This window comes from Lactuca virosa, chromosome 5, assembly GCF_052849685.1.
Source record: "Lactuca virosa cultivar CGN04683 chromosome 5, Lactuca_virosa_CGN04683_v6, whole genome shotgun sequence".
NCBI lineage: Eukaryota > Viridiplantae > Streptophyta > Magnoliopsida > Asterales > Asteraceae > Lactuca > Lactuca virosa.
In genome coordinates this window covers 165,998,813-166,011,658 of record NC_136430.1, presented here as the reverse complement: position 1 = coordinate 166,011,658, position 12,846 = coordinate 165,998,813, and the positions used below count along the sequence as shown (strand labels likewise).

Genomic DNA, 12,846 nt, shown 5'->3' with positions numbered 1-12,846 from the left:
CGTTCAAGGTTGTCGCCGGACGAGAGTAGCAAATGTCGATAGACACATCAAACAGCGTATATGGTCTCTATGACAGCAGATATATGCATAAAACGACACGGAGGGGCAACAAAGAGCAGGAAGGGCAGCAAATGGCAGATATGGACAACAGACCAGACCATTCTACCAGCGACAAGAAAACAACGATCGACGACGAAGATGGTAGAGCATGACGACAGTGATCAAAGAGCAAAGATTATGTAATTTTTCTTAGGGTTTTATGGCTTTTTTTTTTCAAGTTTTTAACTTTTACCCGTCTTCCATATCATTTTTTATTTCTTTGCTTATTCATTTCCTCTTATTTTCCGTTTCCTATTTTTTCTAACTGTTTCCATTTTATAAAATTTTATACTAATATGTTACAATTATGTATGAATTATTGATTTGGTTTGGTTAAAGAATTCATGGGTGTCCTTCTAAAAAAATCAAGGGTGTCCTAAAAAAATCTTATATACTCTAAATAAAATTTCAAAGTAAGGGGTGTCCTTGGACACCCTTTGAATATACGTAGGATCGTCCCTATATATATATATATATATATATATATATATATATATATATCTTTATTACTTATTATGCAAATTTGATCAAAGGCTGAAAATTAAGAGGTACAAGACCAATGCGTTTTTTACAATAAATTGATGCATCCCAATCTTATCTGGTCAAATAAAAGAAAAAATAGCCAGAATTGGTATTCCACACTTTCAGCAGCATAATGAATCGGTCAACACCAACTACCATTTATATAACATCTCCTTTCTCACCACTGTTAGGTCACAACTCACAAGCGAACAACAGAAAGCAATCACCACTATGATTGGATCATTCACACTCCTTCATCCCCCTTCTCTCCCTGAAAAGTAGAAGCCTAACCAAAAAACTCATTTGCCACTGCCGCCCCCAATCACCGGTCACCACCCTCACGACATCGCTTACCTGCATCGGTGGCCCCCCTTCATCACTGCTATGGTGGATGTTTGAACGTCCGCTTCTCCTTCCAAACTCAACAAATCAGACAATCGATAAGAACCGGTGGTACAAAGACTAATTCAAATCGCCATCGACCTAATATTTTTGCTTAAAATATTGAAGACTCATTCAAATCCCTAATTTTCAAGCCCAAGCATCGGCTTCCCGTCGCCTATATCTCTTATCTTCTAGTGGTAAAATTCCAAAAACCTGTCCCTCCTTCCAGTCTCCCCCATTATCACCATACACCAACGTCTTTGCTTCATCCGCTCATTGGCACCACACCACCTTCTCATATTTCCCCTCTCTCTTAGTAGACAGTGACCAACACCACTCACCACCGCCGCCATTACCATCGATGCAGTCGCCACAATCTCATATCTAACACCACTCACACTCAGCATCACCTCCACCATCACTCACCGCTCTATACTGCTGCCACCGTCGCAACCTCTAATTACACAACCACCATCAAATGCATCAGTACTTTCTTCTTCTTCTTCTTCGTTGACCACCGATTTAGATCTACGGTATGTTATCACAGATGAGCCTTAAATCTATATGGATTCAAGCTTCTGGTTTTAATTTGTAAATTCCTTTTAATATCAGTAAATATACCCTAAACTGGATTTGATCCCCTAAATTCATTCAGGTTCTTTCTCTCTCTCAATTTCAGTTGTTCAAGTTGTTCATCTAATTTGATTCTGTACACTACCTACCTTTATTGCGTACAATCCAAATTTCTAACATATGAATGAGCTAAATCACTTTAGTTATTGTTCTCTTTGTGCAGATCTGAGATATATACGAAGGAGAGAAAGAAAAACGAGGAAGAAGGTCGTTTTCTTTATTCATGTACGATACATTGCTCAGGTTCGTCTTCTACACAATTTCAACCTTTTGTTTTGCAGTTTCATATGATTTTTGTTAGTTTATTTCTTCCTTTTCATCAATTTCCTGTATCATTTTATGTTTCTAATTTATATTTTTTTTGCATCATTTTGTGTTGCTTGGACATTTACTAGTGTATATATGGAATGATGTTGATTGGCTTTCCTCATCTGGCAATTCATATGAAGATGAAGCCTAATATTTGTAAGGTTTTTGTGATTATTTGGATATGTGGTTTAATTTTGTTGTGGGTCTCCATGGTTATGAAATTGAGTCCTGATTACATAGTATTCTGATAGTGGGAATATCTTTTTCATATTACATTGTTTTGTATCTCAACAGAATTGACATTAATCCTAGATTTGAAAGTACTTTTTGGTTCAAGAATCATACCAGTCTCTTGAAATGCTAAAGGATTTATTAAAACATCACCCTTTTCAGGTAAATAACTAATGGAAGGTACAAGAGTGTGGTGCATAAAGTGGTTTCTTGAACATATGTGATCCAATGTCAATAGCTTCATTTTTCAATTTAAGCTGTTATGATGCGACTTACTTTCTAATACTTAACCATTCCACCTTTTTGATTGGTTGTTCTATGTTTTCGTCACTGCCCCCCCCCCCCCCCCCCTCTTTCTGCCTTTTGCCCAAGAAAACTGGCATTATGGCTAGAAATTGGCAACTGTTGTATATCTCAAAGATTGATTCTACATGAGTAGAAGTTCTAATCAATTCTATAAATTTATTATGAATGTCTCACAACATAGTGTTCATTTGAATTGTATTATCATAATTCACTAATATAATATATCACTTTTTGGTATAGATTCTACCAAGTCTTACTTTTGAGGAACAAGATGTACTACTCTGAAAACAATAAAATATTATAGATGAGAGTCATGTTCGACATTGATTCACCTCAATCTTTATTATTGGTATTCATTCACTGTTTGATTCATTTAGTCTTCCTAGAGGTTTGTTATTCTGTTTTTTTAATCAATGTATGTCCCTTTGCAATCACTATTAACTTATAGGATGCAAATGTTTATAATTTCTCGTAGATGTCAACTTGATTTATTTTACATCTTAACAATTGTATTAGTCGATACTATCAAGTCTTGAAGTTAATATATATACACATTATTTTGTTTTATCTTATTAAGTTATTTTTGCAAGTAATCTATTTTCTTTTACATGTTTGTTAGGCCGATAATGGAATGCCAGGTAGCATTTTTAAATTTGACCTGGTTGTTGGAGGGACTTAGTTAAAGGGGGTTATTTTTGGTAGTTTTGTTGTGTAATTACTAACTAGAAAAGAACGAATTTAATCAATTCATCGTTTTGCATATCACCTGGACCTGTATAATCATAAAATATATGTTAATGGTCAAAAGTTCCATTAATTTGATGTATAATTTAGATTTTTGGTTTGTAGTTGGTTTGTAGGAGATGAAAAAAGTGGGGATATCGTTTCAAGAATAATAAAAGGTAATATGCCAATCTTCCCTAAGGAACATCTATTTTGATTTAGAGATATGGAAATATATTCAAAGTGGAATGTAAGGGCTTTCAAATTAAAAAACAATGCATAATAAACAAATGAAAATTGTTGTTTTTATTAGAATATATAATGCAAACATAAAAATGATAAAGTGAACGAGAACCATATTTTATTTTAATTTCCTAAGGATCTTTGGTGAAAATAAGACAAAATAACAATAATAATAATAATAATAATAATAATAATAATAATAATTACCATTAAAATAAAAAAAGACTAATAAATGTAGTAATAATAATATTTTGTTTGTTATATGACAAAATTCAAACATTTATTGCTATTTAAGAATTTTTCGCTGATTAATTTTATTTATAATATCTCAAAGAAACACATGTGATATTCCGAAATATATTATACCACAAGAATATCTAAATAAATAGATGGAAATGACCCAACATCTTTAATAATCTATGCTTCAAAACAACATTTTTAGTTCTCAAATGTAGTGGTGATTCACATTCCATTGCATAATTGGATTGAAACTATCTTTTAAAGATGCATCGGACAATTTAATTAAATTGAAATAGGATCACATTTTAAAATATTCTAACCAAATCTCCACAACATAATCACATGACTTTACACCATGAAAGTTTCTTACCCTTATAAATCGAAAATCGAAATTGGTTCCTAAATCGTAACCGGTGTAACAGGTTTCGGTTCCAACATTTCAAAAACCGCTAATGCAACATAGATTTTTTTTTTCAAAAAATAATAATTAACATGTTTCATTCTAAGTTTGGTCCATCGTCTTAATAATGATACACGATTGATATGCAAATATTAAAAAGAATACCATTTATACTATAATCAATAGATAGCCATCTATCATTGTGTTGGATAATAAATATTATTGTCCAACATATATTCCCTCTTTGTCTATTTGATGGTGATAAGATTCATTTAAAATTGAATACAAAATAGTTTCCAATTAGACATAGTTTTTCTATGACTATTCGTGGTCTCCAGTTATATATAAATGTATAACAGTAAATGATATTTTTCGATTGAATGCATTTTTTTCGAAAGATACAATTCCCTGAAAGAAAACTATTTACCGTCCACCACGAAAACTAATTTATGATCAATCGCCATCAAATGCATGTTTTCGAAATAAAAATAAAAATCGCAATGAAACTATTCACCAAAAAGAATTAATCGCTGCCTGCCGCTTTGCGCGGGTAAACTACTAGTATATATATATATATATATATATATATATATATATATATATATATATATATATATATATATATATATATATATATATATATATAGGGTTAGGTTCATGTGAGACAGCTTAATTTTGTGAGACCGTGAGACGCAATCATAGCCACTAATTTAGTAGATAAAACAAAAACATTTTTAAAATGTAAAATAATTGAAATTTTTTGAAATTTTTTTTTCCAATATTATTTTCGGAATATATATTTTCCAAAAAAATAAAAATACCAAAAAAAATAAAAAATAAATACAAAAAAAATACATTTTTTACATATTTTAATAGAATATTTAGAATATTCTACATATCTGGCAAATCTAGTAGAATATTCTAAACATTCTAAAAATCATATTAGAAATGTACAGTGTAATATTCTATTAGAATATTTCACGAATTTTTCAAAAAAAACGGTAATTTTTTTTATTTTTTTTAGTTAAATAAAGTTCCGAAAATAATAATTAAAAAAAGAATTTTTGGATTTTTCTTTTTATTTTGCATTTTAAAATTATTTTTAGATTTGGTCTCATGGTTTCACAAAATTAGCATGGTCTCAAATGAACCTGACTCACGAGTACTCACTTTAAAAGGAGTCCTTATCCGATCCTCTCTCTCTCTCTATTACTACTATATATATATATATATATATATATATATATATATATATATATATATATATATATATATATATATATATATATATATATATATATATATATATATATATATATGATCGGATAAGGACTCATTTTAAAGTGAGTACTCGTGAGAACACCATCAAAAAATTGAAAAAAAATCCAAAAAATATACAAATCATAAAATCGAGCATAGTACTACATCAGAGAGAAAAAAATTGGAAAAAAAAATTGGATCATTAAAATATAAGCATATATCATTTTTATGATCTATGATTCAATTTTTATGATGCAAAAAAAATTTCAAATTTTTTCTCCCGAATATAGTACTATGCTCGATTTTATGATTTGTATTTTTTTTTTTAAAAAAATTCAATTCTTTTAAGGTGTCATCACCGAAAAAAGATTCATCACTAGAACCGGACCCTATATATATATATATATATATATATATATATATATATATATATATATATATATATATATATATATATATATACACACACACACACACACTTCCTCCGTTCCAAAATTATTGTCCACAGACAAAAAAAATCACAGATTAAGAAAGCGTTAGTTAACATTAACTTTATACAATAAAATAACAGTTTTGTCATTACTTTGTATTTAATGTTCTATTAAATGTTTAGTTGGTTAAGTAATAATGAGTGTGTATTTTGGTAAAAATGTTACTCCCTCCATCCCAAAATTATAATTCATCTTTCCTTTTTGGTTTGTCCCAAAATAATAGTCAACTTCTAAAAATAAATACTCCATCCATCCCAAAATTATAGTTCATCTTTCCTTTTTGGTTTGTCCCAAAATAATAGTCAAATTTTAAAAATAAATAACATATTTACCAAAAATACTCATTCATTATTACTTAACAAACTAAGCATTTAATGGAACATTAAATTCAAAGTAAGAACAAAACTGACATTTTATTGTATAAAGTTAGTGTAATTAATGTTTCCTTACTTTGTGTGTTTTTTTTTTTCTGTGGACAATAATTTTGGGACGGAGGGAGTAACATTTTTACCAAAATACACACTCATTATTACTTAACCAACTAAACATTTAATGGAACATTAAATACAAAGTAAAGACAAAACTGTTATTTTATTGTATAAAGTTAATGTTAATTAACACTTTCTTAATCTGTGAGTTTTTTGTCTGTGGAGAATAACCGAGTAAAACCGTACCTATTTCATTAACCAAACCTAGCATATATATTATTTATTTGATATTTGATTGATGTGCCTATGTGACCATATATATTTATATATAATTAGGAGAAGCCAATGCTTCGCATGGAGTGAATCGGGTTTTGATATTAATTTGGTTTTGAATTGGCAAAATTGATAAAACATCAAAAATTGTAACTCAAGTTAACAGAGTTTCCTAATGACCATTTCAGGATTGGCCAGCAAACATAGGCAACGGTCCCATAAAACTCTTGGTGGTTGAATGGTGTTGATAGAGTTGGTTAACTGTTGATTTAATCGTGGCTCCTGAGAATCAAAGCTTTCAAAAAAAAAAAAATTAAAGTACAATGCCTTGAAAATAATATGATTGGAACTACAACGCTATGATTAGGGTAGAATGCCACATTTAACAATCTATTTTTTCATTTAGCCTAAGGTTATTAATTAATAAAAGAGCATGAAATGATATTTTTTATTTGGGTTTTGAATTGTCAAAATGGATAAAACAGCAAAAATACAAACGGGGCAGCTTTGGAAAAAGCTACAAAAATGTGGCAAAACCCAAAAACTAATAACATTCCTGTTCCCACAGAGCCACGAGAATTATATATATATATATATATATATATATATATATATATATATATATATATATATATATATATATATATATATATATATATATATATATATATATTGGCGGAGACGAAGGAGTCGAGTTATGAAGCCTTATCGTCATTATTTTGGGGGTAGAAGAGAGAAGGTTTTGTGGAGGTTATCGGGCACAAAGACAGAGAAAGAAAATGTTATTCACAACTGACGTTGTTTTATATAAGTCAAACATGTTGACTAACTTGTTAAACTACGTTCATAACTATTAAAATTTGCTTCGATTATCATGTATGACCATGTAAAAGTTACTTGATATAATTCCATTACTAATACATTAACACTTACCTTCTTCACGTATTCAACATGGGATGACACAAATTCAACTAAATCAAGGAAACCAATTCGGTCGCCATTTATGTTTAAAACCGATAAAGGTGAAACAAAATGGTGTTATGTATGTTTGAAACCGATAAGGCGGTGGAAAAGATGTATGCATCTCCTTCGAAGTAAGTAGGCGGTGGAAACAGAGTTAAAAACAGGGAAAATGAATTATAAGCCCAACGAAGTTTCCAAACCGTACAAAAAACCCCAATTATGTTTTTTCTGTTCAAGAAAACCCAACGGATTTAACCTTTTGTCTAAAAAAGCCTAACTAACTTACACTTCTCTTTTAGGGTCAACTGGCGAATGAAAGTCAACAAATGACATGACTTATTGTGTGAAATTAAATATCGGAAAATGGCTTGTAAGACCAACGAAGTTTCAAAACCGTTCAAAAACCCTCAATCATGTTTTGTTTGTTGAAAAAAACCTACCAGACTTACGCTTTTGTTCAATTCTCATTAGAGGCAACCAGATTCATTAGGTATACAACTAGTTGGCAAATGACATGACGTTATATTTAATGACATAGAATAAACAGATTCGAATTTCCCTTTATATATCGATTTAGGGCTTGGAGAAAAGAAAAAAAATGACGTCTGTGTTCGATCTCTTGTAATAGCTACTTCTTCTTCTTCCTCTCAATATTTGATGTCCAACTCAAGATCTACAAAGCAGATATTTGATGATGCAAAATCTTGTGGATGTAGACGCCCTTTTCGGATTTGGACATCTAGAATGCAGGATCATCCAGAGATAATGTTTAGGGCTTGTTTGAACAGATGGGTAAGTGTAATTGAAAGCTTTATCATGTCCATTTTAATAAGTTTTTGTTTTTGAAAGAAACCAAACAAATAGATAGAATATGGACATGATAAAGCTTTCAATTACACTTACCCATCTGTTCGAACAAGCCATGAAGTTTGTTCGAACAAGCCCTGAACTTTTTTCTCTGGATGATCCTCTGTTCTAGATGTCCAAATCCAAGAAGGGCGTCCACATCCACAAGGGTTTTCATCATCAAATATCTTCTTTGTAGATCTTGAGTTGGACATCAACGATTGAGAGGAAGAATAAGAAGTAACTACTAAAAGAGATCGAACATAGACGTCGTTCGTTTTTCTCTTCTCCACGCCCTAAATCGATATATAAAGGGCAATTATAATCTGTTTATTCCATGTCATTAAATATAATGCCATGTCATTCGCCAACTAGTTGTATCCTTAATGAATCTGGTTGCCTCTAATGAGATTTGAACAAAAACGTAAGTTTGTTGGGTTTTTTTCAACAAACAAAACATGATTGGGGTTTTTTGAACGGTTTTGAAACTTCGATGGTCTTACAAGTCATTTTCCGATATTTAATTGCACGTCATAAGCCATTTCATTCGTTGACTTTTATTAGTCGGTTGACCCTAAATGAGAAGTGAACGAAAGTGTAAGTTAGTTGGGCTTTTTTAGAAAAAAGGTTAAGTTCGTTGCGTTTTCTTGAACAGACAAAACATAATTGGGTTTTTTGAACAGTTTGAAAACTTCGTTGGACTTATAAGTTATTTTCCTTAAAAACGTGATTTGATAGGCGGGAGGTGGGAGTAGTCCAAAATTGTCAAATAATAGACAATATTTGGACAAAAATGCAAAAAAAAAAAAAAATTGAAAATTTAGTATTCATAACGTCTATAGAACTGTGGTTAGGGTGGAAAGGTGTCAAAGTGAGCGAGGGGGTAAAGCAAAAGTCTGGAACTCAAAAAAGATACCATTTCCTAAACCTCTAGTGCTTTAATATATATATATATATATATATATATATATATATATATATATATATATATATATATATATATATATATATATATATATAATTAACAATAGCAATATATTTAAACAATATTTTTTTGTAGATAAATCCAGTAAATATTTCTACACTATATTATGGTCTTCAATAAACAAATACAAAAGGCCATGCCCTAACTAGTCTAGACTAGTTTCGGTCATGTCTTTAAAAAGAATACAAAATGTTTAAATTTTATAAACTCCAAGTTTATAAAATATAAACTTTGTCTTTAGGTAAAAGACAAAATACTCAACTAGTCCAAAATGTTGTACATGACTTATTAATTCATACATTATGAAATAATGTGTTACTTGTATTGTAAAATAATTATTTCCTTGAAATAAATATTTTCCCAATTTATTATAAGAGTTTATGAATATTTATTAAAATCAATTTCTAATAAATAATCATTTGTATCACGTTGTTGTTAGTGTGACCCTTAGGATCATATGTTATTTAGCAATATTATTTTAATATGACTCTTGAGCATACTAGATCTTTCAATCTCCCACTTGTGCAAGACTCATATCAAATTGATATAGACAGTGGTGAACGTCTAGCAACATTTCACTGCCCCCAACAACATATGACATAGTGCCATTCCATCAACGCCCAATTCCCCAGAAGCCCCAAGGCTACAATTGGTGAGTAAGGTAAGTTTATCAGTCATCCCTTTGCTACAGACATCATGTTGAACTTGAGATATGGATTGCAGTCAATCTCATATAAGTGTTCAACTTTACATCAGGCCTTAGATGTATAACTCTCAACGTATAAGAGGAACAAATCCCATCTTAACTACATACGCCTCTTGCATGGTTTACGTCACGCCTGACAATAGCTTTTATAACTGCCTAATAAAAGAACAGCTTTTGACTGCATCAAAGCATAACGTTCCTCACACTCAAGTCACATATATGTATCTCAAGTGTTAAGGATATACAGATATTACCTTTTATCAAGTATCATTCATGACATCGATCCATGAAGTGATCTTGAACGGTTCACTCCAATACTTACTCTCTAGTAAGTACCTACGAAACTGGTTACAACACTTTGTCAACCATCCCATTTCATATTAGTCTTATTTCATTATTGCTCCCATAATAATAACTGACTATGGAGTTTTAGATTGAATAAAATTACTCAAGGATTAAACATGTTAATTAAGAACACAAAAAATATTTAATAAAAAAGATCATATGCCATATATATATATATATATATATATATATATATATATATATATATATATATATATATCATAGTCATTACAATAGATGATGTTATATAATGTTCCAATATTTAATACTAATACATAGATCAAATACAATCACTAGAATAGCGAAGTCCTATTCCTTGAGCATGTCCTTCAAATTTTGCTTGAGGAAGAAGCTTTGTGAAAGGGTCCGTAATATAGTGTCGAAGGCTTTGCTTGAGGAACATAGATCAGTCTGAACTTTGCGAATACTAATTTCACATTCATCAACTTTATACCGGATGAAGTTGAATCTGCGGCTAATATGCCTGGTCTTCTTGTGTGCTCGGGGTTCTTTTGCCAAAGCAATAGCACCCTCATTGTCACAGAAAATGTCTAGGGGATCCTGAATGGTAGGAACTACCCATAGATCCCCAATGAATTTCTTCATCCAAGCAGCCTCTTGTGCAGCTTTAGAAGCAACAATGTATTCTGACTCTATAGTGGATTGTGCAACAACACTTTGATTGGAGCTTTTCCAAGATACCACACCTCCATTAATAATGAATACATATCTTGATTGCGATTTGCAATCATCTCGATCAGTTGTGAAGGAAGCATCGGTGTAGCACTTAACACTTAAGCTTTCTTCCACGCCTCTATAGACGAGGAAGAAAGCCTTAGTTCTTCGTAAGTACTTTAGGATGTTCTTCACAGCTCTCCAATGACTCTCCCCTGGATTTTGCTGGAACTTGCTTACCATGCTCATAGCATAAGCAAGATCAAGTCTTGTACAATTCATGGCATACATGATGGATCCAATTGCAGAAGCATATGGAATATCTTTCATCTTGTCTAGCTTAGCCTTTGTGCTAGGATATTGAGATGAACTTAGTAAAATGCCATGTGCCATGGGTACAAATCCTCTCTTATAGTTTTCCATATTGAACTGTTTCAATACTTTCTCAATACATGTACCTTGGCATAGACCTAATAATTGTTTTGATCTATCTCTATAGATTTTAATTCCAAGAATGTATTGTGCCTCACCTAGGTCCTTCATTGAGAAACACTTTCCAAGCCAAGTCTTTACACCTTGTAAAGGTTGAATGTGATTTCCCATGATCAATGACCACATATAGGACCAAGAATGTCACCGAGCTCCCACTAGTTCTCATGTAAACACAAGATTCATCTTCATTTCTAATAAAACCATACTTTGTGATTTCATCATCAAAACAATGATTCCAGTTATGAGATGCTAGCTTTAACCCATAAATGCATCTCTTGAGTTTACACATTTTATTAGGATGCTTTTCGTCGACAAAACCTTCGGGTTGATCAATGTAGACATCTTCTTCCAAATGTCATTTAGAAAAGCGGTTTTGACATCCATTTGCTATATCTCATAGTCATAACATGCGGCTATGGCAGGTAGTATCCTAATTGATTTAATCATAGCGACCGGTGAAAAGGTTTCATCATAATCAACCCCATGAGTTTGAGTGAATCCTTTAGCAACCAATATTGCTTTGAATGTGTGTAAATTTCCATCCATGTCAGTCTTCTTCTTCAAGACCCACTTACTTCCAACAGTCTTGCTATTGGGAGGAAGATCAACCACGTCCCAAACTTGATTTTCTCTCATGGATTGCATCTCAGCGTTCATGGCTTCAAGCCATTTGGCAGATTCGGGATTTGTCATCGCACATTGGTAGCTGACCGGCTCATCATCATTCGTCATTACGAAGCACTCGTCAATGAGAAATCCATATCTCTTAGGTTCATGACGAATTCTACCAGATCTGCGAACGCCTTGTGTTTTAGTAGGTTGAAGGACAGTGATCTCTTCATCTTCAACAACCTTTTCTTTAGTACTAGTGTCAACTAAAGATGCATCGGGATGAGGTTCTTGACCTTCTTCAAGTTCCACACGCCTCCCATTAGCCTTACACATTAGAAACTTGCTTTCTAAGAATTCAACTTCTCATGAAATAAAGATATTATTCTCACTAGGGATGTTAATATCCTAAACAATCTTTAGGATATCCTACAAAAATGCATTTGGTAGATCTAGGCTCAAGTTTGCTAGAAGTCTCTTGTCTAACATAAGCTCCACATCCCCAAACGTTCATATAAGATAAGGATGGAAATTTTCCATGCCACATCTGTTGGGTTTTGAGCATTCTAACACTCCTAAGTATACATGCAACCCTAAATACATTGGATCTATGTTTTATCTATTATACATGCAAATATGAATATTCCAAGGTATTACCCTAACTAGCATACAATCTTTTCATA

The 12,846-nt window shown here is 31.6% G+C and overlaps 1 long non-coding RNA gene and 1 pseudogene across 3 annotated transcripts; one reads left to right on the top strand and one right to left on the bottom strand.

Annotated features, from left to right (window-relative positions):
- The first annotated feature begins 755 nt into the window (after positions 1-755).
- Positions 756-3,028, top strand: LOC145112364 (uncharacterized). Of its 3 annotated transcripts, XR_013710513.1 has the most exons (4): positions 756-1,538; positions 1,618-1,660; positions 1,802-2,340; positions 2,725-3,028. It is a non-coding gene; the product is annotated as an uncharacterized LOC145112364 (long non-coding RNA). The 3 variants fall into 3 exon arrangements; XR_013710512.1 differs by lacking the exon at positions 2,725-3,028 and having other exon boundaries at positions 1,802-2,646; XR_013710514.1 differs by lacking the exons at positions 1,618-1,660; positions 2,725-3,028 and having other exon boundaries at positions 1,802-2,646.
- Positions 3,029-10,696: 7,668 nt separating this feature from the next.
- LOC145111981 (secreted RxLR effector protein 161 pseudogene) lies at positions 10,697-11,455 on the bottom strand (annotated as a pseudogene).
- Between the last annotated feature and the right edge of the window lie 1,391 nt (positions 11,456-12,846).